Source organism: Typopeltis vanoorti, chromosome 11, assembly GCF_054136105.1.
Source record: "Typopeltis vanoorti isolate ZY-2024b chromosome 11, IOZ_Tvanoo_1.0, whole genome shotgun sequence".
NCBI classification, from domain to species: Eukaryota; Metazoa; Arthropoda; class Arachnida; order Uropygi; family Thelyphonidae; genus Typopeltis; species Typopeltis vanoorti.
The window spans coordinates 14,072,201-14,094,899 of NC_143559.1; the positions used below are offsets into that span (position 1 = coordinate 14,072,201).

General features: G+C 36.0%; 1 protein-coding gene across 2 annotated transcripts in view; it reads left to right on the forward strand.

The window, feature by feature from the left end:
- LOC150101313 (ras-related protein Rab-22A-like) overlaps positions 1 to 22,699 on the forward strand; it is a 377,479-nt gene that overhangs the window by 173,773 nt on the left and 181,007 nt on the right. The window contains exon 1 of one of the 2 annotated variants that reach the window (XM_090400391.1): positions 90 to 209. The exons of the other annotated variant lie outside the window; for it this stretch is intronic. The gene's annotated coding sequence lies outside the window, so the exon portion shown is untranslated. Of the gene's footprint in view, positions 1 to 89; positions 210 to 22,699 lie in introns of those variants that run through there. 2 annotated transcript variants of the gene reach the window in all.

Below are 22,699 nucleotides of genomic sequence, written 5' to 3' on the forward strand. Positions count from 1 at the left end.
GATTATGAGTTAGATAAACTGGAAATCCAGTTTATCTAACTGGAAATCCAGCTGTATAAACCAAACATTTTTATTCATGCCCTTCAGGTCTCTAAAAAGCAGGGTGGAGTGGTCTCACAACTGGTGATGACATTCGTCTGCCGCCTAAAGACATTCACAAGCATTCATGCCCGCTATAGGATATGAACTCAGGGCCTGATAATTGGAAAGTGAGTATGCTACTCCATTCTATCAAGCAGGCAAACATTTCTTTCAATCAAGATCTTTTAATCGGTTAGTATGTTAAAATGATCGATGTTCGTCAAATTAAGATTAACTGTTATAGATTATTATTATTATTATTATTATTATAGAAAAGATTCAAATTCCGAAGGTTTGGGAAGAATAATTAAGTGCATTAAAATATTCATAAAAGTTTTAATTTGAAAAAAAAAAAAACTGCACTATGGATATTGGCGATATTTTTCATCACATGACAGAAAAGGAGGGATTATCTCGTGGAAGTTCAATAAAAGTTTGACATCGTGCGAGAACTTTGTTTTTTCGTATTGAGTGGTGAGTGGGTAAATGGAACAGACTTCCCAAAGTACAATTGCATCACCAGCGAACGAATCAGTTTCGAGAAAGAAAGAGAGACGATGGGATTATGTGCATTTGAAGTGATCCTCTAATGATGAGTCCTAGGACTCATCATTAGAGGCGTTAACTGAATAATAATATTGAAATCAACAATTTCAAAATTGATCTCAGATCAAGATCATAAAGAAGGTAAAAAAAGCTAAAATAAAATGAATATTACAATCAGATAAATGTAGTTGCTTTCGTGTTTTTTTACTCCTTGTTAATTAAGGCAATGATTTGATATCCCTAACAAGTAAATATTAATGTAAGATAGCAAATGGCTGATACAAGTTTAGCTGATAGGCACAATATACCGTGAACCATAGGAGAAAAACATTATCGATTATTTATTTTTAAATGACAAAATTCTAATGTGAGCACATTTTAAGGAAGTTTTATTGAATTATCAATATATGACATTAAATATTCTGTTTGGTATTCACCCAATAGAATCTCATAAATTTGTTGCAGAATTAGCTATTTAATAGCTTCTTCGGTAGGGCAGTTTAAAAAAAAAAAAATCGACGTGTGCTACACATCTGAACTAGGCTCTTCAAAAATCTCTTCTTCTTAATAGAAAAATAGCAATAAAGAGAAATTAAGATAAAGCTGCACTTCCAAAAGCAATAGTAGCCATTTTCTCCAATATTTCTATATACCGAAAGCCGAATAAAAGACTTCTCTTGTACATACGAGTCACATGAGAGCACCGCAAAGCCTGATGTCTCGTTCTGTATTGAACACACGCGTCACGCGGCCATTCTTAATGGCTGCAATTACACGAGAAGTCCGCTCCATTGGTTCAATATAATGTTGATTTAGCCATTTGGTAAAATAATGCGTGTCTGCAGATACCGAATGCTCCGACTATTGTTCTTTTGATCTTCCAAAACTCTCACGTGCAATTATACTCCACCATAAGTTATATGTCTGAAAGCAAAAATACATTTTTGTACGCGTTTTCCTTTGGGTTATCAGTTCTGGATCAGATAAGATGCAGCACGCGAAGTTTTTCGTTATTTCTATGAAAGGAATGAAAAATGGGAGATGTTTTTGTTCGTTATGTCAAACGAATAGAAAAGGATTTCACTTTAATGCTAATACAGTCACAGTTTCACTTTGACTACATTAATAACCGAATGATGTAACTGTCTGTAAAATTCAGAACATATGTGACAGCTATCAAGGCTGAAAATACGCTTCTTATTGTTTATATTTCAATTTTGAAGCAAGAGATTGAGAAGATATTTACTGATTTGCACAGAACACTAATGAGATTGTCATCTGACCATAAAACTAGTCGAGAAATTAAACAATTTTCTAAAGAGCTAATACGGAAGATAACATTATTGAATTCTTTTTCAGCATTCTGAGCAATAAGCAAAGTGAACGTTCTAATAATTGGGAATGCATGGATTCATTCCATTCCACCTGTGGACGATGGCTGCTTTCACCATTTTGATGCACCTATGTAAATGAGTTGCTAATTTAAAATGCGGAAAGAAAACATGAGATGATGATTGTTTTTCTCACAAAACTAATCTTAGTTCTGCTATTTAATTGATGGATTATTTTATGAAGTCGCCTTGGAATACTAGGAGAAAGTAATCAATCAATTGATCCTGAGAGAATCGTTACTCTCTCTCTCTCTCTCTCTCTCTCTCTCTATATATATATATATATATATATATATATATATATATATATATATATATATATATATATATATATATATATATATATATATATATATATATATATATTGCATTTTCTAATGTTTGTTCTTTTTTTTTCTTTTTTTTTCTTTTTTTTTTTTAACCTGACTTCATTTTGTACATTTAACGCTGTTCTTTATCCTCATTTATAAATGAAGTCTGTGCACCTTTTATCCGTTTTCGGTATTCGTACAATTTCGAATTCCTTTGTTTATTAGTGTCCAAGCCACGAGATTAAATTTTCTACTTATTTTCGTTCTTGTTGACCAACAGATGCATTTAGATACTTCATCGTGCATCTTTCAATCTTAACAAAATCATGGCATAACATTATCTTCTCCAACTATCTTGTTATGTCATCTCTTCCTCAAATTCCCATATGAACTATCCGAATATTATTCATAATCTGTTTCAGTGCTTATTTAAAATTATTTCAGTTTCGTTATTTTCCATTATACTCATATCACTACAGTTTTCGCAAGATATAATTTTTGTAGTTGTAGATTACTATCATGATACTTGTCTCCTAGTTTTTTAATGAGAGTTTCATCTCTCTCTCTCTCTCTCTCTCTGTGTGTGTGTGTGTGTGTGTGTGTGTGTGTGTGTGTGTGTGTGTGTGTGTGTGTGTGTGTGTGTGTGTGTGTGTGTGTGTGTGTGTGTGTGTTTATCCCCTGTTCGAGAGTGGCAACACGAAGTACGAGAAGCAATGCAGAGAAGTACGAAAATCAGGTGGAGAGAGAGAGAGAAAAGTTGCAGTAGGTTTGAGCGCCAATCCTCACATACATATGGAGTGGGAGATTTCATCGTAGTGTCTTTTATTTTCCTGGAAAATGTTTACATCCGTCTTCACAATTCTTTATTACTAGTGGATCAGTTTCATTATGATTTTTATCCACTTTCTTTTTTTAACCTACATTCCTCAGAAGAAAGTCCATCATATTAGCCGATCCTTTAGGCTATACAAACACACATGGAATATACAGCTAAAGGTACTCTGCTCAGATCGTGGCACACATATATAAATTTATGAGATGTTCCTACCAAACTTCTCTCTTACAGAAAAACGTCATGGTTAAACTATCATCTCAGCCATCTTTGCAAGATGGCAGCTTCACAAAAAACCCAAATACAATCATATTTGAAATACCACAGTACTACCGGACCACATAAAGCAACACAGGAGCCTCTAATGAAACTATTAGAGAACGAACTCCCGAGAGGAATCAAAAGAATACCTTCAGCCACTGAAAGAAAAGCCTAGAAGAATTAATTGCCCTAGGATAGTTAAAAACTATATACAACTCCGTATCGAAAAACAAATCCCCGGGAATGGATGATTTACATACGTTTTTCCACATTTTCTGGGATCAGTTTGGACCACTTTATCAAAAGAAGTGGGAGTCTAACGGACTCCCACAGTCTGCTACAACGTTGGTAGCAAGACTCATTCCCAAGAAAGGAGACCTGACTGACCTCTGCAACCCTGTTCTCAGACAGGAAGATAACCAGTCCCACAACTGGTCACTACCTTCTTTTTCCTACATGGAACTGAACAGGAAGAAGAATCATAGGAGACCTCCTGACTCAAAACTTAAACTCGAAAACCTTCAAATAGCTACCTCTGAAAACCTTCATAGCAAAAAAAAAAAAAGCAATGAACGGCCATTTTTGCACCTGTTCTTCTGAAACGTCTTGGGTACCTTGGAACACACCTGACCTCTCCTGGAAACAAAGCGATTTTAGCTTATGTCCTGGACACTGCCACTAGCACCATTAACCAGACCCACAGCCAAGAAGACTACTGCAGCCGAATTCATCGAAGAGTGAACCCAACTGATACCCCTTTTCCGGATTGCAGACGACAGTATACTACATTTAGCAGAAAACACAGCTGAAAGTAATAATGCTTTGTAATGTTCCCTCTGTTAGAAGCATGACTCATCCTTTTCTTCATTCTCCTCGCATTATTTGCCCCTGTTGAAATACGCGTGTTAAAAATAATTTTTTCTTTGTAATATATGTTTGTAATATGTAAACAGGCCTTTGTTTCCATTCTTTCAAATGTATATTTCACCAAGTTTAATAAAAATGCCCATTTTTCTTTCAATATACTCTTATCAGTGTATGTTTTTCTGTATCAATAACCAGCTGTCATAATTCTAACATTATTTATATTTTCCTTATTCCTATATATACTAAATTAAACTTGTCAAGAAATTATATTCTTGTTTAATCTTTTATGCAAGCGTAAGCAAACTGAGTATGCGCATGTAGTAGATTCACGAACTGGCTACTTGTATAGAGGCTGATGACTTCGCATCAATTGCCTTAGTATCCCATAATGCAAAGTATATTTCCTTTCAGACGTGCGTCATGCTATGTATTAATATGCAAAACCAACGGTTTCGCCCTTTATTGAGGTCTCATCAGTGGAAGCCAGACAAGAAGAGATAATGTTGATGAATGCTGAAGTCATATATATTAATTTAATTTATAAACAAGTAATAAAACTTTCTACAACTCTCTGATCCAGAATATTTTAATAATATGGCGATACCTTTCTCTACTTGTATATGGGAAATATATGATTTCTGCATTAATTTAACCTTGGTATACCGCGGTTTAATTAATGCTATGCATAATGCATAGCATTACGCACGTCCGAAAGGAAGTGTGCTTTGTATTATGGGTTATTAAGACATCGACCTCTATATACAAGTAGCCTAGATGTTGAAGATACTTCACGCGCTAGTTTTGTTTGCTTACACATAGATAAAGGATTAAGCAAGAATTTAATTTCTTGACAAGTTCATTTTAATTTATAACTAAGTGAAAAAAAACTTTAATATATAGCACGCACACACACACACACACACACACACACACACACACACACACACACACACACACACACACACACACACACACACACACACACACACACACACACGCGCGCGCGCGCGCGCGTACACGTATACTCTTTCGAGAATTTTCCCTTCATATCTCAGGTATAAAGAGAAAATTTCCTTCATAGCCTTTTACCACAAAAAAAAATTTGTTTTCGTTTCGCCTTTCCAGGTGAGTATAGAGATAATAAGACTCATGCTAGGGATTAATGAAACAATAGGGGAAATGTTCACCCAGACGTACAGTTACTGAAAAGAAGTTTTGAATTCCAAGAGATCAGAATAAACTATTTCTTAACTTTCAAAACAGCTTGTTTCAGTTTTATTTCTTCTTCTTCTTTTTTTTTTTTGTTGTTCTGCGCCATTTCTTCCACTTGTTCTCACCTTCTCTTTTAATGCATCCTGTGTCTGTTAATTTCACTGCAGTACTTCTTTATTTTCATCTTCCTCCTTCTGACTTTCCAGTTAACGCTACATTTCCCCAATAACCTTGCCCCATCCTTATATTAGCTTCCGATTATATCCGTAATCTAGGCCTCTGTTATGAATCTATCCTCCCTCCCTCTCTCTCCTTTTCCTTCTCTTCTCTTCTTCAAATTTATATTTCTTTTTAATGCTTCGGGAATTTCTTTATATCGCGTGTTTTAGATCTATGTCCTGGAATAGTTTAAGTAGCTACGAGTAGGGTTTTCAAAATCTTAAATCATTAAAAGCTCAACAGTTATATTATCATTTCCATTATTTAAAAAAAAAATCAAGCCTTAGACTGTCTAAAATGAACAGAGATTTTTTCGCCTACTTACAATTCTAGATACACTAATAATCCAATTGGTTTAATAATTAGCAGTTCCAGATCCACGGTAGTATTCAGTGTCCTAAATCTCATTTACTCTAGATGTATTGTCTTCTTTAATCCGAGCACTGTGGGGTTTCTGGTAGCTCTTATCCATTTTTCACAGCAGTCACCTGCTAAGCCTTGTCTACCGGGAGCAGCTTAACATTTCTCTTGGCTAACGGTGAACATTAACAGCTTTACGCCATCTGCACATTCGTTGTCAATCACTGAAATAAGACGAAACTCTGTCGAGGAACTAGCTGCATTCCTTGCATGATGATGAGGAACATTGTAAAAATGGAGATTTTTACAATGTTCCTCATCATCACAATTTTTACAATGGGGGAGATTTTGCATAATAGCATTATTCGATTCAATTTAAGGAGCGTTTTATATTTCTGTTCCCTCATATCTAGTTTGTTAATAATCTTTGATTTACAGCTATCCGACTATTCATGGGATGACTCTAAGGGATCATCCTAAGATTGTAGCATATAAATAATACGTAACAGCATATTCCATTAAGAATTGTAATTTAAAATAATTTAGGTAAAGCATTTATTTATGCATTTATTTATTTCAAGAAATTACTTGTCAGAGCAAACAATGAGGCTCAAATAAAAGGTGGCAGCCTGTTGTAAATCGCTAATGCCAAAAATCTGAAGCTGTACGTGTAAATGACAATGGTGGAATGGTTTGTTTACAACGGTGGAATGGTTCGTTTTTTGCATGCTATTTGTGCTCTTGGATCATGTATACTCATATGCATACGTTGCCAAACGTATGCGTGGTTTACTTAAAGCCTGAGGAGTGGAAGCATTGTAATAATTTGAAGGCATTGAAGCAGTCAAAGCGTATCTGATATTCCCCAGAGTAATTGCCCGGCTATTAATCTCACGGCAGTGCTTTCTTTATTTTCATCTTCGTCCTGATTTTCCAGTTAACGATACATTTTCCAAAGTGATGGAAAATGCTACTTCTTCCCTCCTTATTGGACACTATCAAATGACGCATGAATCGTCAGTTTTGTTGAAGGAGATCAGATGTGTCGAAAGATATCCCGCACAAAATATGTTTCAAGATGAATGGAAAGAAGTTATCTAATGGCTGGTGATTATACTGGTGAAGAACTGGGAACATAAATGAAAATAATTTTTAAAAATTTGCCGCTAGTTTTTCCTGCAATTTTCTCTTATATCTTGATTTCGTTTGAGCAGTTTACTAAGCAGTGTATTATTGCATTATTTGCATTACAACATACCAACAGCATTTTTATGTGATCCTCTTATCCCACAGACGAAAGAGTGTAAACAGTATGTTCTTAAGTATGTTATTATTAATACCACAGGTAAGGGTTACATAAACTATAAATCCTGTTCTAGAGACTAAACATGAAACAATTTCAAACCACTTGAGACCTTCAGTGCGGAAGGTAGTAGTCTAACACCAGGCGATGAAATTGCTCTACCATCTAAGACAGGAGTTAATAATATCTAACACGTTGACACTTGACAACGTTTATTATTAACCAGCCTGTCAACCTCAAATTGGACTGCGGGACATTTGCTATGAAACTGTATCTCAAGTGGGTCACAAAAAATTTTCGATTAAAAAAACCTGCACTAATTAGAATCGAAGGGAAGTGAAAAAATGAGTATAAATAAATTGAAAAATTAATAACAAAAATTTTATTTATTCTAAGCATTACAAGACATAAAATAATAGTATAACGATTATGACAACTCAAAAAAAAATAATAATATAAAGAATATTTTTATTATATTAATATTTACAATAGATAGCATTTAATCCAAATTAAAACGAAATTAAATTTTGTTTAAATAAATCAAATATTTATATATTTATACATTCTAAAAAAAAAGTATGAACTCTCATTAATAACCATCACAAAAATTTACAGAGCATCCTGTTAGTTTGAATTTTTTTGTGTTTGCGTTGAAATAAAATACTTCTATATATTTTTTTTGTCCGAGGGGGGAGCCTATATTTTGAATTTTTAAAGGAATTTTTAAATGTTACTGAAAATATTTTGGGGAAAAATTATAATATTTTCTGGTTAAAAAAATATGTGTATATATATATATATATATATATATATATATATACTTGCATAATATAATTATAATAATTTAATTTCAGTATTTTATTTTTTTCCGACACTTGACAACGTTTATTATTAACCAGCCTGTCAAAATTTGGACTCAAAAATTGTAACCATACGACCTTCATTATGGCAGAAAGGTTGACGTTGGTTAATCTTGATCTGTGGGCTGTTTTGTTACCTTTCATACATGAGAATAATTGTTCAAATAGGTGCTTCCAAAATAACATAGAATATTTGCTGCAAAGTTTTTTATTTCCGGATATTTTTGACCTAAATAACTGTTTATTTTTGGTAAACCAACTTCTTGGTATTTCGCTTTTAGAATGGAATCATTTTGGAAATCAATAAGTCCTATTTGAATACAAATAGGAGCTTTTTCGAAATTAAAGGAAAAGGGTCCGTAAAAAGCGAATAAAACTTCGTCTTGCTCCTTGAAATCTTTAAATCGCCTATCAAATTCTTCTTTTATCTTTTCTAGTTTGGGACAATATTGAGAAAAAGTAAAACTTTGATTCTTATTGTTCAACTGTTTACACATAGGAAAGTAATTTAGAATATTCTCTTTTAAATGATTTTGAAACAAAACTAACTTACATCTAAAACTTGCCAGTGCATCATACATGTGTATTATTAACTGATCTTTCCCCTGAAGTTTGACATTTAAATCATTCCAATGTCCTGTAATATCAACTAAGAATGCCAGATCTTGTACCCATGTCTGATCATTAAGAAATGCAACATCATGATTTTTCATTTCTAGGAACAATTTGATCTCCTCTAAAAGTAAAAAAAAAAGCTTTTTAGAACCTTATGACAAGATAACCAACGAATCTCTGTGTAATAAGGTAGCCCTTCAAATTCACTCTCCAAGTCTTTTAGAAATTGTGCAAACTGGCGGTGATTGAGGCCTCTGGATCGGATGAAGTTCACGGTATTTGTCACAGGCTTAAGTACGCTGCTCATTTCCAACATTTTGGAGCACAGGACCTGCTGATGAATAATGCAGTGGAAAGATTGCAATGTTGGAATGTCTGGATACATTTCCTTTAACTTTGCTGCAAGTCTTGACACAAAACCTTTATTTTTGCCTGTCATTGCTGGAGCACCATCGGTTGTCACTGCTACGAGCCTGTTCAGAGGAAGTTGATATTTTTCAAAAATGCTCCACACGGCGTCAAAAATGTCTTCCCCTGTAGTAGTTCAATGAATGGGAATAATTTCCAAGAACTCTTCAGTAATATTCATATTGTCGTCGCAAGCCCGAAGAAACAAAGCAACTTGAGCCACGTTGCGAATATCGAAACTTTCGTCAAGTGCAATTGAAAAACACTGTACGTTTGCAGATATTTCTTGTAACTGGTCACGCAGATTATCTGCCATTTCGGTTATTTTTTCGATCACAGTATTTTTGGACAAAGAAATATCGCGAAATACTTGCACATTTTTAGGACATACTTTTTCGGCTGCTTTTATCATGCATTCCTTAACCAAGGAACGGTCACTAAAAGGTTTGGAATGTTTCGCCAATAAATAACTGATTTCATAACAGGCTGGCTCTCACTGCTGATTCATTATCTTTCATAATTTTTGAAAATACTTGTTGTTGACTTTGAAGTGAGTTCTTCATACTTCTTAATTTTTCTTCTCTCAGTTTACCCTCAAAGCGTGAATATTGTTCTTTGTGAATTTTATCGTAGTGCATTTTTATATTATATTCTTTGGCGACACTAATTGTTTTGTTACAAATAATGCACACAATTTTGAACTTTGTTTCAGTGCAGAAGTAATTTAATTCCCATCTTTCTTGAAATTTTCTCCTCTCATCAGCAATTTTTCTTTTTCTTGTTGGCTTGGAAAGTGACATTGCCTCGGTGAATAAATATAGTATTAATATTAACAATTTATAAAAATGTCTAAATAAAACCGCACAAAACTGTAGACCAGTGCACGATACTATTGCAAATAAAAATAAAAAATAATAATAAAAGGGATTCTCTCACTGCTAGATTGTCGTTGAATCGTGTTCGGCGCACTGACTTCAAAGATCACTGATTGACTGTAGCAAGCAATTATAAACTCATAGCTGAATTCCCATGAGTGCGTATGCTGCGAATCACGTGAACAGCTGGTAGCCAATAGAATTCAATTTTTTCAGTACTCTGCCAGCAGCGTGCTGTAAATTAACAATGAAAGCATAAATATAGTTTACGACTGATTAGGATCGGATCTAACATTGAAATTGCGATATGAATTTTTATTACCGCAATTATATTATAGCAGGTCATTGCATCCATATTGTAACTATAAATGTCATATGAAAACGAATAAATCGATACAGTATTTACTCGAATATAATTCGCACTTTTTTCCCCAAAAAATTAAAGCTAAAATATCATGGTGTGAGATGTGAGATATATGCGGGGATTTTTAGAAACTAAAGTTTTCAGAAAAAAAACTGAAAATGGGGATGACTTACCAAGAATCTCCTCTTCGTTATAGCTACTTCCGGCCTCGAGAGCTGTTTCCTTATGTGCATTGTCAAAGTCATCTATCCAAATAGGGTCATCTTCTTTCCCATTATTCCAAGTAAAAATTACAAGTAATTTACAAAATTTTAGATACGTAATGAACACCCTTCACGAATGTCTGAGAAGTGAAAGCAGAACGTGAAATAGGCAGCAATGGTAGGCCAATAGAGATAGAACAGCTATGAAGATGTGAATATGATTGGTGTGGTATTAACAAAAGATCGCGTTACCAAAACACAAAGTCAAGCCGACATTTTTGAGCTGAAACGCTAATTCTCTTCAACCAAATTCCATCATATCTGAACTGTCTTAACAACATTCACTCTATATGTCTTAGTTTTAACAAGTTTACTCATTTTATTGCACCTTTGTGTTTGAGTTAGTGGGCACTCACACACATCCAACTAAAAACAATAGATTTTAGTTAGATACTGTGTTTGCCGGTGAAACATATGGTTTTGCTTAAGTCTGACCAGCATGGTTAATGTGGGAGGGGACATGCGATTCATTAGTTAGTGTCCTTTTTATACCAGTTGTCTCTAATTGCAGTTGGGGAAGGCATGTTGTTTACCGCGGGGATCGGGTTATTGTTCCGACGTGAAAGTGGTTAAACTTTATTTTCGTGTGCGATGTACAATACAGTACATGCAAAACTTTTTAATTTCTTTTTTCATAAAGTAAAATCAGGGTACAGGGGTGTGAGTCATATGCGAGGGCGAGTTATATTCGAGTAAATACGGTATTTCTGTTTTATTATAAAAAGCAATCATCCTTTTTTTTAAATCTTTCCTTGAGGGGTCGGGGGACGCACGAAATTGCTTTGGGGGCTGCACGCGGCCCGCGGGCCGCCAGTTTGATACCCCTGATCTAAGATTCACAAACAAACCATTGCCATAGTGGACTTCGAACCCATAGTTTGTTTGCTGGAGATCGAGTATTTAATTCACTTGGCCAATCAGGTCCATATACTCGGTGGTCTTATATGGAAATGGTAAACTTATGAAATGCTTAATTTTTTTTATGGTTTATAGATTTTTTTAATGTTTATCGGTTCCAAGACCCTACAACGGAAACTATGTAACATCAACTTGTGAAATCAATTGAAGTTATCAAATGAATTGCTAATGCCAGAACAATTCAGCATTAAATTGAGACCTGTAGGGAATTGATCCCAGTTGGTAGATAATCAACCTGTTGAAAAAGTGTGAAAAGTACTGTTGATATTGATAAGTAGGTTGCAGATCACGTTTGCTGAAATTTTGAGGCATAGTCCACTTTTAATTGGTTCCAGAAAGGCAGCCATTAACTCTAACCTACATTCTCAACCAAAGCGGATGCACACTTTTCTGCACTGTACAATAGACACTGCCATGTGCATTGTACATCTACAGTATACACTCCTTCTTCTTCTTCTACAGCTTCTCCCACTTAAGTGGGGTCACTGTTTGTTATGAGTCTCCTCCACACCTTCCTGTCTTGGGCTGTCACCACACCCAAGTTCTTCATCTTCAAGTCCTCTTCTACCAGCTCCCTCCATCTCTTCTTTGGCCGCCCACGCTTCCGCCTTCCTTGCACATCCATCTGCATGACCCTTCTTCCCACATATTCGTCCTCCCTCCTCATCACATGACCAAACCATCTCAACCTTGCCTCCTGTATTTTCGCTCCTAGGTTCGTAACTTTCACTGTTCCCCTGACATAGTCATTTCTCAGATGATCCTTTCTGGTCACACCGCACATCCACCTAAGCATTTTCATCTCTGCTACTTCCATCCTGCTGATGTTATTTTTTCTCAGGGCCACAGTTTCTATAGCATATGTCATAGCTGGCCTCACTACTGTCCTATAAATTTTGCCTTTCAGATTGATGGGCACCCTCCTATCGCATAACACTCCAGCCATCTCCCTCCAGTTCCTCCAACCCGCTTGTATCCTGCATCCCACTTCCTTCTCAGCTCCTCCATCTTCTTCCACTGTTGAACATAAGTATCTAAAGTCTCTCGCCTTCCTGATGACATTTCCTTCCAGCTCCAGATCTGTCTCCTGGCCACCGCCCACTGCGCAACACATATACTCTGTCTTACTTCTGCTCAGTCTCATACATCTCTCTTCCAGTACTTTTCTCCATCTTTCCAGTTTAGTTTCCGCTTCTTCTCTTGAATCTACACACAGCAAGATGTCATCTGCATACAACATTGTCCAAGGTGCATCTTCTCTCACCTCCTCTGTTACCACCTCCATCACAATATTAAACAGAAACGGACTTAATGCTGACCCTTGATGCAAGCCAACTGTTAGTTGAAAACTTTCTGTCTGTCCCAAACAGGTCCAAACACTTGTCTTCACATTTCTGTACATTTCCCGCACCAACCTGACATATTTCTCCGGCACCTTCTTCTCCCTCAGACACCTCCAGACTTCTTGCCTTGGCATTCTATCGTATGCTTTCTCCAGATCAATAAATACCAGATGTAGCTCCCTTTGTTTCTCTCGATATTTTTCCATCATCTGTCGTAACCCAAAGATAGCATCTGTTGTTGATCTACCAGGCATGAAGCTAAATTGTTCCTTTGCAATCTGCACCTCCTCTCTCAATCTACCATCAAGGACCCTTTCTAGGATCTTCATTGTGTGGGACATCAACTTTATTCCTATGTAATTTTTACAGTCTTGTGCATCCCCTTTACCCTTGTAGATGGGAACAAGAGTACTTTCCCTCCATTCCTCGGGTATATTTTCCTGTTGGCAAACTTTCATGAACAGGTCCCACAGCAGGTCAATTCCCTCTTCCCCCAGTGCCTTCCATGCCTCCACTGGAATTCTGTCGAGACCCACCGCTTTTCCATTCCTCATCCTCTTCATGGCCTCCGTCACTTCCATTCTACTGATGTTCTGCACCATCCCCTCAGAGGGCTGCCCATCTCCTCTGTGAGTCCTTGCATTTTCCTCATTCAAAAGTCCCTCAAAGTATATTTTCCATCTGTTTCTTATGTCCACATCCCTCCATAATACTCTTCCTTCAGCATCTCTGATCTGCCTCACATGTAAGATGTCCTTAGCTGATTTATTTCTATATTTCGCTAGTTGGTAAATTTTCCTCTGTCCTTCCTTTGTTTCTAATTGATCATACAGATCTTGATATGCCATGGCCTTCGCCTGTGCCACAACTCTCTTGGCTTCTTGCTTTCTCTCTTTGTACACCTCTCTGTCCTCTTCCACTCTTGACTCATCCCACTTCTGCTTTGCCTTCTTCTTAGCTGTCACTGCCACTTGTACATCATTATTCCACCACCAACCCTCCTTCTGCTCTCTAATCTTTCCAGATGTCTCACCAAGCACCTCGATTGCACAGCTCAGGATTACTTTTGAATTATGTTTCCACCAATCTTGTTCACTTTCCAGTCCATCCGAAATCCTCTCTAACACTCTCTCCCTAAAACGATTCCTCACACTCTCCTCTTTTAAGCGAAACCACTTAATTGTCTTCATCCCATGGCAACCAGAAGTTCTTATCTTCGATCTTATTTTAAAGTCTGCGCACAGCAGTCAGTGTTGTTGTGCTACTTGATCTGTTGGAATTACTTTACAATTTGTCACAACCTTAAGAAGTTTTCTTCAAACGAGTTCACAATTGCCAGATCAAACGCTACTGCAAAGTCCACAACCCTCTCTCCTTCCTGGTTCATCATTCCCACTCCGTGGCCACCATTTCACAGTCTCTATTCTGTCTTCCTATGTGTCCGTTCAAGTCTCCTCCGACAATCACCATCTCATTTTCTTCCAATTTCCTCATTTCTTCATCTAATTCCAGAACTCATCTTTTTCCTCTGCTGTACAACCAACTTGCGGGGCATATACACATAATACGACCACCCGCTCTTCTCTAAGACCCAATTTCATTCGCATGATCCTGTCGTTCCTTTTACCCACGTCCAGTGCTTCACCCTTCATTCTGCCACACCACACCACAATTCTACAGTATACACTGTTCTGCAACAATTACGTCAGCACAATAAAACACTAGTAAAAAAAAAGGAAAAGATGAAGATTCTCTCTTATCCAACATACAGCATAGAGATAACTATCTGATTATAACTTTCGATTATTCACTTCCCGTGGAAGGCGTTTTGACAATATTGAGGAAGTTGATATGCTGCCGAAAGTTCTATTCATTTAAGGAAAGAACTTACTTGATCGAATGATCATTCCGTTTGCGGAAAGATGGATGAGGACAATAGAACATAATGATGTATTTTGTTGAATAATGTTTTTCAGTTATAATTTTATTACCATCATCATCAAACTCTTGATATGAACCGCAAGGGATATACGAGATACAATGCACATGATAGCACTACATGATTAAGTTTGTATTATGACTTGCTTCCTAATAACTTTTTTTCTAAATTTATCTATTATTTGTCTGGCCTCCAACATGATCAACTCTAACATTTCGGTCTATCTTCTAAGGCACTTTTAATTGCATGTAGATCCTAGATCTCTAAATTTCTTCACACATTATCGAATGCAAACAATTGCAGGTTTCTTTCGAATATCTTCATTTTTACTCTGATTCTGCCATTGATGCTATATTTTCGCTCTTCTAATTTGAACTTGCATATTTGTGATCTCTAATTTATGACCAACTGTTTTATTTCTAACCCAATACAAATTTTAGATCCATAAGTTAAAATAAATATGATCATGTCTTGTATACTGTTAATTAGTGTTTCGGCTAATTTCTCTTTTATTCCACATAAATTTATTCAACTGGCTCTACTTCATACCAGCTTTGTTTATTCTGTTTTCTATTTCCAAATGTATGGTACCATCTTTCCGACAATTGTACCTAAATGACGGAAATTTTTTGTACTTGTTTTATTCCTTTATTTGACAGTGTCGCTCTAAGGCAACATGACTGTACATCTGTTGAAGACAAATGTTGCCTGTAAGCAAAAATGACAACAGTTGGGTGGAAATCCTTACTGGCATAAGAATCGAACAACTATAAAGTCATGTTCCCTGACAGCAATACTGTCAAATAAAGGATTATACGTTCTCCATATACTTGACGTTTTCCATGGTCTTGTCTTGTATTTTTTTTTGCTAATTTTCATAACAAATATATTACAAAATTTATTCAATTCAGTTAAGGAATTTGCAGATTGTACTGGATTTATTTCAGAATATAACATCACCTACATAAAGACCTAAATTCAATATCTCAAATTTTGATATCAAGTTTAATTCCACCTTTCTTCATAATGTAGCCCATTTAGACTTGTCTTACACTTGATTTCACATCAAACCATCTTTCTGTATCTTCTTCAGTTCTGAGAGTTCACTTTTCTTTTTACCTTATCATGTGCCTTTCATAGATCTACAAAAATTAAATACAGATCCTTGTTTTATTCTCATGATTTCTTGACTGTTTGTTTTAAATTAAAAACCTTATTCTGGCAATCGTTATTTGGTCTGAATCCAGCCTCCTTTAGGTATATGCTGGTTTTGGTCCAGATAAGGTATATGCTGGCATATACCTTATCTGGACCACTAACATCACGTTGTTCCCTTTCCCGTTTTTACAGATAACAAGTATGATGACATTATTCCAATCATCTAGAATTCAACTGTCTTACGAAACCTCCTTCAGAATTATAGTGTGGCCACTGTGAAACTTTTAGATCTCTATATTTCAATATTTGATTCAAATTCTCTCCGCAGGGGATTTGAATAGGTTGGTGCTTTAGGCCGAAGAATAGGGATGTCATTTCAATGTTCCTAAGTGTAAAGTTTTGCTCTTTGGCCAGAGAACATGAAATGAGGTTTACCATATTGGATAAACTTTACTTTAGGAGGTGGAGAAAGCAAGAGATCTGGGGATCTTGGTGACTGATGAACTGACGTTCAGGAGACACATCGCGAAAGCTGTTAAGGGTTACCCAAAAAATTACTGCTGTAATTCGAACAAACCTGACACTTACGGATAAGGAGATGATAGTTTCACTCTATAAGGAAGAGGTGGAAGGAGAACATCCAGCCCGCGGGCCATATAAGGCCCGCGAAATCATTTGGTCTGGCCCTGCCAAGGCAACCGCACACGGGACTCGAAATTCAATAAATCTAGGAGCTTTTTTTCATAGCAACATAAATTTATATTAAGTGAATCATAATAATGACGTAAATTTTGAGGGACAAGCAAGGAACGTCCATTACGAGTACATGATGGGACAGACGTTGGATATATTCCAAATCCAAGATGCAGGATTAGACCAGCGATCAAAGCAAAATAATCGCGTCGCTGGCGACACACACACACACTGGATAGTTATTAAAACTTAAGTGGTGTGACAACCTACAAATGGCGACTAAAAAGAAAAGTTAATGCAGAGTGTCGATCTTTCCAAGAGAAATGATTATTTTTTTTGTTGAGATAAAAGGCAAACCTGTGTGCATAGTTTGTGTCGATGTATTAGCAATAATGAAAAAGTCAATCTGGAGTATCAGTACAGTTCAGAACATGCTATCAATGAATTGGGAGGCCAAATGCGTCTGGATAAAATCAAGTTATGTAGTTAGCGAGCTAATCGCAAAGAAGCTGAGGCCTCATGTAGAGGGAGAGTTTGTGATAGAGTGCATGGTGGCTGCTGCGGAGTTGTTAGTACCAGACAAAGTAAAATTGTTTCAGAGTGTTAGTTTGTCTCGGAGAACCATCTCAGATCGGATTACTAACTTAGCACAAGATATTGAAAAAACATTAAAGGATTCTGCAGGAGATTTCCAATTTTTCTCTCTGGCTTGTGACGAGACAAAGGACATAACAAATATGCTGCTCAACTGGCCGTTTTCGTTCGTGGGATAACTGCAGAGTTTGACACGCGAGAGGAACTGCTGTCGCTGGAAGCCATGCATGGCACTACAAGAGGTTAGGACTTGTTTTTTCAATGAAAATACTTGAGTTAACATTTGAAAAGTTAAGTGGTCCTACTACAGATGGGATGGAGCTCCAGTCATGGTTGGCTCGCAGAAAGGGTTAATTGCATTTGTAAAGAAAGAACTGAATCGTCTAAGTCTTGATTCAAGTGATTTAATTATATGCCACTGCATCATACACCAAGAAAGTCTCTGCACAGTCGTTGCGACTCAACAGTGTGGTGTCAACAGTAGTGTCATGCATAAATTTTGTCAAAAGCAGAGGGTTTAACAGCGGCCAGTTTAAGGAGTTACTGAAAATTATCTTGAGTCTGAGTACGGTGATCTCGCTTATTACTGTGAAATGCGGTGGCTGAGTCACGGGAACTTGCTCATGAGGTTTTACAAACTGCGGGATGAAGTTAAGCAGTTCATGGAGATGTAGGGAAAACCTGTCAGGGAACTCAATGATAGCAAGTGGCTGTGTGATCTAGCGTTCATGGTGGACATTACCAAGTACATATCAGAGCTGAACGTCAAGCTTCAGGGCCCCAACCAGCTTCTCAGCTCCCTGCTTTCAAACGTGAAATCATTTGAAACTAAATTAAGGCTGTGTAAAGTGAACTCGAAAGGAATAACACGGTGCATTTCCCAACTCTGCAAGGACAAAAGCCTTCTGCGACCTTTGAATATGCAAAACTAATTGAGGCATTTAATGAAAGATTCAAGGACGTGAAAAGTAAAAAAATGGAATTGAACATCTTTGCTACACCGTTCAATATAGAACGAACCAACTGATGTACCTGATAACCTACAACACAAAATCATTCAGCTCAAAGCGATGATGAGCTGAAAGCTAGGTACAGCAACCTTCCACTGCTTGAGTTCTATTAACGTTACATAAGCAATGATGAATTTCCCACTTTGAGGAGACATGCATTGAAATATGCATCTCTGTTCGGAACAACTTACTGCTGCGAGCAGTTCTTTTCAAAACTTACCATCGCAAAAAGTCGACTGCGCTCCAGACTGACCGACGCAAACCTGTAAAGCAGTTGCTAGTAGCAACATCATCAATACCAGCTAACATCACACGCCTCAACAATGAGAAGCAGTTCCAGCCATCACATTAGAGATGAGTTAATTAAATGTTTGACCAAATATAGCAGGCTAATTTTTAAGTTGATAATTTTGTATAGCCCGCGAATGATGTTATAAATATCTAATTGGGCCTTGGCAGAGAAAAGGTTCCCCACCGCTGCTATAAGGTAACAATTAGGCCTCATTTGGATTTATGTGAACAGATCTGATCACTTGAGTATATTGGTGATAAGAAAAGATTAGAGTGAGTTCAAAGGTGAATAACTCTAAAATATTGACTATGAGGACATATTGAGGGAATCTGGTCTTCAGAGCTTTTCGAATGGGAGGGTGGGGGTGATATGATTGAGACGCATAAGTTGGTGAGAAGAGTCTACCATAGATACAGTGGAATTATTGAATAGGATAATGGGTGATGCAGGAACAAGAGGTCATCCCTGGAAATTGTACAAAAGTCATGTAAATAAAGAGGTGCAAAAGAGATATTTTGCTTGGTAGGTGGTGAACAAGTGGAATGAACTGCCAAATTCATTCCACTCGTTCACCACCTGCCAAGCAAATAATTCAATGTGTTCAATGCAAGGTATGATAGTCATTGCATTCTGTGAGTGTTCAACATCCCGCGACGAGTCTTTGAACTCCATGGAGGCTTGGCTTGAGGTAATATTAATACTATTACTGGTCGAATATCATCTATTCCAGCTGCCTTTTCTGAAACAGATTTTTAATTACTTTTTCTACTTTAAGAATTGATATGAGATCCTGATTATATTCCTGTTGTTTATTTTCTACCAATGTTCTTTCATTTTCATTTAACAGTATTTCAAGATAATTACTGTAGATATGCAGAATATCGTTATCTTCGTCTTTAATCATCTATGATTCCTTTTACAGTTCTGTTCTTTCCATTTCTAAGTAGCTTCCAGAACATTTTCTCGTATCTCGTATCTTCTATATTCTTGCCGAAGTCTTCTCATGACTTTTGTTTAGTTGCTTTTTGACATACTGCTCTGCTTTTTTGCATGCTTCTCTGTATTCCCTCAGAGAACATACTGACTTATTTGCTAGGAACTTTCGAAATGCTTTCTTCTTCTTCTTTCTCTCTTTTCTTAGACTTACTGTTTAACTTTTTATCCATTACGCAGTTTTGGTTTTTCTATCTTTACAGACAAATTTGTTGAATTATTTGGGAAACGAAAACTATCACCTTACTGACACCACTTCCTTTCGACAAGCGTAATATATAGAGATGTATATGGATTAACCATTCAAAAAGTTTATATGTTTTAACCTTTATTGCTTGGAATGAGGGTTCCTTGCACCATTCGTTGCAGTGTAGAATGAGTGAGCATGGTGATAAAGGATGATAACATGCGGAACTGCATTTGCAAATATTTGGAACTCAGCCAACATTAACACAAAAGATTGATAAGCAATATGATAAATTTTTCAATAACTGTTTCAGTTAATTAACGGAGCTCAATAGCTCGCGTAAAGAACGCCGCGTCCTGTAATGAAATGCAGATTACGTTCTCCAGAATTTCCTTTAATGAGAATACAAGAAGGCCGTAATTGAACATTAATGAAACTTTTATACCTCTATATTTCAATATTTGATCAAATCCTCTCAGCAAGGGGATTTGAATAGGTTGGTGCATTGGACTGAAGTATTGGGATGTCATTTCAATGTTTCTAACTGTAAAGTTATGCTCATTGGCTGTAGAAATAGCCAAAGAGCATAGTATAATCGAACACAAAACAAATCAGAGATTATGTTAAAGATACCAAGTAATTATATAACCTTGGTTTTAATCCTTTTTCCCAAGTAAGCAAACAGACAAGTAAGTCAAGTTTGCGCCTGAACGTGGTTCAAGACTTATGGTGGTGGTGCAACACCAAGGCAAAAATCAGAGATTATTTGTTTTCTGATTCTAACCCACTGTTTGGGTTAGAATCAAACACTGTGCTCAGCACAGTGTATTCAGTACACTTAATCTGCAGCTGACTCTCTAGTATTAAACGATTCGTAGAAAAGATTTCTTTAACTAAACGTGCTCTATTATTCTTTATTAAATTCAATCCCATAACTTGTTTGTCATATTCTTGTTTACGTCATTCTTCTCTCTAGAATATAATTAACTCACGATGATTTCGAAATGTAGTAATTCTAACAGTAAAAAAATAGTGTTGTGATATGTTCTTCAAAAACACTTTTACCAGGGCTGTCGGCAGAATATTTATTTTTCTTCACTATCCAGCAAAAATACCTGCTGAAGCTTGTAGTACAATCATATTCCATCAAGAACCGGTTATTATCGAGCTTTATTACTTGACAAAGTGCATCACGTTCATTATCGTGGCTGCATCTCTAAGATAACAAGTTTTCTGAAGCGTGAAATGTTTTTTTTTCTTTCTAGTACAGCAAGGCAAATTAATTCTACTTCATTCGCTTTTTTTCTTTCTTTCTGGATAGTGATGGCATCTGAAGCTGCTTCTACGCAAATGTAGCGTAAAGGAAAGTGCATTATTGTATGTTTCAGCATATTTATTGAGAGTTTTTTTTTATTAGTCATAATACTCTTTAAAGTGTGTGTGTGTGTGTGTGTGTGTGTGTGTGTGTGTGTATTAAAAATTTACATATTTTCGGTTTTCTTAGGATTCACTTCTTGTCGATTGGATCAGTAAAATCTAATTTTAAGACGGAAACAACTGAATTTAATGAAAAGAAATTTGTAATGGCAACGTTTTGTACTTATGTTGTTTATATCGTACCATTTTGAATAAGGCTAATAATATTTTTTCAGTTACTTACACTACTCTGAACGGTGTTTTGCCAGTGGGATAATTTGAGAAACTTTTGGTAAATCGAGTCAAGTTACTTTATTAGCAATCGTAATACGTTCGTAAATACTCTAAACTGTGGTTTTTACAAGTGTACAAAATATTACTTTACTTTGTCATACAATTATTCAGGGAGCGCAATATCATTTAAAAATATTTAAAACCGAACACCAAGTTAGAAAATCTAAAAAAATGTTTGAAAGTTTCGCAATAATCACCATTAAGAGCACTGAAAAAATTCAGTGGTGTGTCGTGATTTTTTAATTAATTAATGTTTTATTCATTTTGATTTCAAATTCTTAATTATTTTCTATATTCCACAATTTAAAATAAGTTCCGTTAATATTTTTGTTATTCCTTAATGTGATTTCTTAATTTCGTTATTCCTTAATGTGAAAATAAACGAAAGTTTGTTTCCACATTAAGGAAAGTTTCTTAAGTAGTACATGAAATATGGATTGATCTGCTTATTTTACAACGCTGAAATGAATGCATTTAGGCTCTTTGATAATTACTCTTAAGCACTGACTGCTGTTCAGTTATGAAAAACACATCTCTGAAACAGAGTTGCTTTGGTACTGATGAAGGTTCTTCTCATTTTAAGGTTCCTGATCCCCAGTGAGAACCGACAGTTCAAAACAGCTGTAAGGAAACCTTAATCAAAAGAACTAATAAAAAGCGAATATAAGGCTGCCTCAACAGCGCTCGTGCCTTTTAAGTAGTGCAAGCTAAGCAACTGCGATGCAAAACATTATATTCTCATAAGCTCTCCGGCCAGTTTTCGAAACTTTCAAAGTTTCCATACGTACATATTATTTATTTATTTATTCGTTTATTTATTTTCATGTGGTTACATGATTACGCGAATTATTATTACATGTGTTTTTTAATCTTTTGTCATTCTCCAATTTGACCAAACTACTGAATATTCGACCGAAGCATAAGTAAATGTTATAAATAAATTGATTGATAAATAAATTTGAACAAAAAATATACTAATATAAAATTTTGATCAATATTTTTCATGTGTGTATTTTTTTTCAAAAACATTTGTTTATAAAATGTAATTCAGTATGCTTCGCCCGAATATTCGGTTCTTTGGCCAAATTTCAAAC